Genomic DNA, 6,000 nt, shown 5'->3' with positions numbered 1-6,000 from the left:
TATATATATATATTGAATTTTATCAATTCCTAATAAATATCAATTCTTATGAAAAATAACTATTTTTTATTGTGTTTTATTTTTATTTTTTATTAAAGATTAATTAGATATTACATCTTTTTAATCTTTGAGTTGTTAATATAAGTTGTACTACTTTTCGGTTTTAAAATTTAATATTTAAAATCAAAAATGATAAAATATTCTTAAAATGATTAAATTAGATGTGACATCTTTTTTACTTATTGAGTTTTGAGATACGAGTTGTACAACTTGATTGTCTTAAAACTTGCATTATAAAATATTATTCAAATCAAACAATTTTTTTTTCTTCAAAATAATTTTTTTTTATCAATAACCAAACACAATTTATGTAAAAGCAATCAATACATCCGCAGTTTCTACCAAGAACTACGTATCTTTGATTTCTCCATCACATTGGGAGATACGTAGGAGCAAGATTGCATTGTTGTCAAGCATAATAACAAAAACTTTTTTTTCTTCTCTATATTCTAAATGTACATTTATTATTAGATTATTTTCATAAAAAGATCATATTTACATTTTTAAAAGAAGAAATAAATATATTTAAGTCAATATTATTTTTGCACAATTAATTATAGGTAACTAGGGATGAGAATAGGGTAGGCTTTCCGTCATGGGCCTATGGCCTGGCCTACTTATGGTCTGGTCTGACCTGACCTGGCCTATTTAATAAAAAAGCTAGACTCAGACTATTTTTAAAGCCTATTTATTTAAATAGGTCAGACTCAGACTTATAAAAAAGCCTATTAGGCCTAACAGGCCGACCTATATATATATATATATATATATATATATATATATATATATATATATTATTAATGTTTTTTTTATTATTATATTAATAATAATATTTCCTATTTTAAATTCTATCAATTAGGCAATCACTCAGTAGTCATTCCATATTCGGCAGCCGTTTCATATTTGATAGTTGTTCCAGATTCAGTAGTAATTCAATTAGTCAACCACTCAGTAGTCGTTCCATATTTGTTTGAGAAGTAATAATGGATGCGCTTGTTTCATAAAAAAAAACTATTCTTTGAAATCAAAAATTATTTTGTAGGGTTTAAAGTGTTTGTTTCAATTTTTTTTTAAATTATTTTGTTAGAAAAATTATTTTTTGTTTAATATATATAGATATGTACATCGATATTGGTAGGTAGAGAGCATCGTGTGGTATGAGTAGAACATTTAAATGTTTTAATGTGAATAAGGCTTCCAGATCAGGTCAGACTTTTAAAAATGTCAGTTCAGGTCGGAAAAAAAACCTATGATAGGCCAGACTTAGGTCTAAAAAATTAACCATAGGTCAGACTCATGCCTTTCAAATCTCAGCCTGACCTATTCACACCCCTATAGGTAACCATATTTCCTTTCAAATCTCAGCCTGACCTATTCACACCCCTATAGGTAACCATATTTTTGACGGATGCTCAGCCTGACCTATTCACACCCCTATAGGTAACCATATTTCCTTTCAAATCTCAGCCTGACCTATTCACACCCCTATAGGTAACCATATTTCCTTTCAAATCTCAGCCTGACCTATTCACACCCCTATAGGTAACCATATTTTTGACGGATGTTGTAGGGTGTTAATACATTTCCTACGCATAATCGACTCCCGAATTCAAAATTTAGTTTCAAATACCATTTTTTATTTTTTCTATGTTTTAAGGTTTCCCAATATTTTTCCTATTTTAAAATAAATTTTGGTGGCGACTTCCACTTAATATTAAAAGGACAAATATCTAAAAAATGTGATTTTTGAATTATATGATTCAAGCTAACTAATCGTAAATTTTGTCGAGTTTGAATTAAAAAAAAAAAAAGCATACCAAACTCAAGTCGAATTTCAATCTAATCCATTATTATTGTGTGGAATCGAACTCAACTAAATGAATTAAGCTCTTATTTCCAACACTACTTAATACTAACAAAATTTTCTTCTAATTACTAAATACGTCTAGAAAAACAATAACTATAGAAAATAAAATAAAATCGCATACTACATATATAATTTCCTACATTGTATCTATATTTTTAACTTTTTTTTGTTTTGATAGAAATCTATATTTCTCACTTATTTTTTGTATTCATGAATTTTCAAAAAATTTAAAAATATGCACAAATATGAAAAAACATAATGCATATGAGATCAAAATTTATTCAAGAATCATTTCCCTTAATTATATATTTGATGGCATGGAATCTTGAGCGTCTAGAAGAAACTCACTAAAGTCAACAAGTTTTGCAATAAATATGATATTTCATATTGTAGTTGCCAAAAGTTGTTCTAAGTTATGGTAACAGGGATGCACCGTGCAAGTACAATGCTTGGAGACTTTCCAAACATCGTTATGTTAATGCGTTGGGGAATAATACCATGTGAGTGCGATTCGATTGGATATCTCGTGGAATTAGATTCCTAAGGATATTAAAATCATAACATACCGAGTTTAAAAGTTTAGATGATTTAGTTCCATGCACTTATCAAAGTTATTGATGGACTTATTCTTGGTGGACCTATTCTTCCGTAAAATCAGTTTTACTTTGATAGTTGCTATTTTCTCTCTATTTAGTTAATAAACATGCCTATTATTTAGGTTTGAATAATTCTTTGATCAGTTTTTATGTGGGTGTAAACCTAACATCCTTTTAAGTTGTAAAGGCTATTTAAGCCAAGTATTTTCATTGAATAAAATAATCTTGAGCTCTAAAAATATTGAAGCTGTACTTTAGTGTGTGAATTCTAGTTTCTACAATTGGTATCAGAGCCTCGCCAAGAGGCCTGATCTAGAGAGTGAGAGATGTCAAATGAAGGACAAAACTTGTTGAGTATTCCCAAGTTCGATGGTGATTATGATCACTGGAGTATGCTGATGGAGAATTTACTTCGTTCCAAGGAGTGGTGGCATCTCATTGATCCAGGATACGTCGAGTTGGGTGCAGATGCAGTGGAGAGTGATGCCCAGAAGGCAGCAAGAGCAGAGCTGAAACTAAAAGATCTGAAAGTCAAAAATTATCTATTCGCAGCCATAGATAAAAGCATTCTGAAGACAATCTTGCAGAAAGACACATCTGCACAGCTTTGGGAATCAATGAGAAGAAAATATCAAGGAAGTGAGAGAGTACAAAGAGCCCAATTGCAAGCTCTTAGAAGAGAATTTGAAATCCTGGAAATGAAAAAAGGAGAAACCATTGTCGAATATTTCTCCAGAGTCATGATGGTGGCAAACAACATGCGCAATAATGGAGAGGCAATGCAAGACATTCAGATTGTGGAGAAGATTCTACGGACTCTCACTGAAAGGTTCAATTACATAGTTGTCTCGATAGAGGAATCAAAAGACATAAACTGCCTCTCAGTTGATGAACTTCAAAGTTCACTCATTGTCCATGAACAAAAGTTCCGAAGAAAGATCAATGAAGAAGAGCATGTGCTTAAGGTGACTAAAGAGGAGAGAAGCGGAAGAGGAAGAGGCAGGAGCACATTTGTAGGATATCGAGGACGGGGACGAGGGAAACCATCACCAGCTTACAAAGCAGCAATAGAGTGCTTCAAGTGTCACAAAAAAGGACACTTCCAGTACGAATGTCCAGAGTGGGAAAGAAGGGCCAACTTTGCTGAACTAGAGCATGAAGATGAGGTGTTACTAATGGCATACGTTGAAGAAAAGAAAGCAACAAGAGAAGAAATCTGGTTCTTGGACTCTGGATGCAGCAATCACATGAGTGGAAATAAGGAGTGGTTTACAGACTTTAATGAGGGCTTCAAGCAAACAGTGAAATTGGGAAATGACAGTTGTATTGCAGTGATGGGAATAGGAAGTGTGCGATTGTGTATAGATGGCATCGTTCAGGTAATCACCAATGTTTATTACATTCCTGAACTCAAGAATAATTTGTTAAGTGTTGGGCAGTTACAAGAAAAGGGGCTCACCATATTGATTCAGAATGGCACCTGCAAAGTGTTTCATCTTAGTAGAGGATTAATCATGCATTCAGATATGAGTGGAAATAGAATGTTTTATTTCCTGGCGGAGATGGTATCAACTCTACCTAAATGTATGCAAGTTGAAGCTGATGATGAATCACGACTATGGCATTCACGGTTTGGACATCTCAACTACAAGGGACTCAGAACTCTTGCATATCGGCGAATGGTTGAAGGGCTGCCTACTGTGAAAACTCCACAGAAGCTGTGCACACATTGTCTCGTCGGGAAGCAGCACCGAGATCCCATTCCTAAAAGAAATCTATGGAGAGCAATACACAAATTGCAGCTTGTTCACTCAGACATTTGTGGTCCTATTAGCCCAGTTTCCAGCAGCAATAAAAGGTATATCCTAAGTTTTATTGATGACTTTACACGTAAAACTTGGATATATTTTTTGAATCAGAAATCAGAAGCATTGGAGGCTTTCAAAGGATTCAAAACATGGGCTGAAAAATAGGCTGGAACAAGCATCAAGTGTTTGAGAACAGATAGAGGAGGTGAGTATAACTCAAAGGAGTTTACAGACTTTTGCAGCATTCATGGGATCACTCGACAACTAACGGCAGCATACACTCCCCAACAAAATGGTGTTGCTGAGCGGAAGAACAGGACCATCATGAATATGGTGCGCTCCATGTTGTCTGAGAAACAGATGCCGAAGGAATTCTGGGCTGAAGCAGCAAATTGGTCGATTCACATTCTTAATAGATGTCCAACAACAGCTCTTGAAAACATGACTCCACAAGAAGCATGGACTGGCTGCAAACCAAGAGTGGATCACTTCCGAGTATTCGGATGTCTTGCTCATGTACATGTTCCAGATCAGAGAAGAAGAAAGCTAGATGACAAAAGTAAAGCACACATTTTTCTTGGTGTGAGCAAGGAGTCCAAAGCATACAAACTCTTTGATCCTATTACAAAGAAAATAACAATCAGCAGAGATGTAAAATTTGAAGAAAATGCATGCTGGAAGTGGGAACAAAGCAAAGGAGAAGTGCAATCAGATGTACTGGATTGGGGAGATAAAAATTCAAACGCTAACAAAGAATTAGAGTTAGAAGAAGACTCTGATTCTAACAATACAAGTAACACAGTCTCGCAAACAGGAGGAAACTCCTCCACAACCTCATCAGGTGGAAGCGAACCAAGCTCGCCTGAAGGAAGATCTCGGAGAGCTCCTGCATGGATGTCATAATACACAACTGGAGAAGGACTTTCAGAGGAGGAAGAAGAAGCAATGACGATGATAACAGAAGAAGATCCAGTCACATACAATGAAGCTGCGAAAGAAAAAAAATGGAGAGATGCGATGGCTAAAGAGATTGATTCGATAGAGAAAAATGGCACGTGGAGATTCACAACCTTGCCGAGTGGAGTCAAAGCTATTGGAGTTAAATGGGTTTTTAAAACCAAGCTTAACGAACATGGTAATGTAGAGAAGCACAAAGCCAGATTGGCGGCCAAAGGATATGCGCAACAATATGGGATTGACTACACAGAGGTGTTTGCTCCGGTGGCTCGTCTTGATACAATAAGACTTATCTTGGCAACTGCAGCTCAAAACAAGTGGGAAGTATACCAGTTAGATGTCAAGAGTGCATTCCTTCAAGGAGAACTTGAAGAAGAGGTGTATGTACAACAACCTACTGGCTTTGAGAAGAAGGGAGAAGAAGAAAAGGTATATAAGCTAAATAAAGCTTTATACGGACTGAAACAGGCTCCGTGAGCATGGTACAGCCGCATTGAATCCTACTTCGTTCGAGAGGGCTTCGAAAGGTGTGCTTCTGAACATACGCTCTTTACAAAAGAAAAGGAGGGAGGTAAATTCCTATTTGTTAGTCTTTACGTTGATGATTTGATTTATACTGGGAATAGTAAAAGTATGTGTAAGGAATTTAAGATGTCAATGATGCATGAATTTGACATGTCTGATTTGGGAAAGATGAGCTATTTTCTTGGCG

The sequence above is a fragment of the Cicer arietinum genome, chromosome 6 (assembly GCF_000331145.2).
Source record: "Cicer arietinum cultivar CDC Frontier isolate Library 1 chromosome 6, Cicar.CDCFrontier_v2.0, whole genome shotgun sequence".
Taxonomy (NCBI): domain Eukaryota; kingdom Viridiplantae; phylum Streptophyta; class Magnoliopsida; order Fabales; family Fabaceae; genus Cicer; species Cicer arietinum.
The sequence above is the reverse complement of the archived record's forward strand: the minus strand, read 5'-3'. Positions refer to the sequence as shown.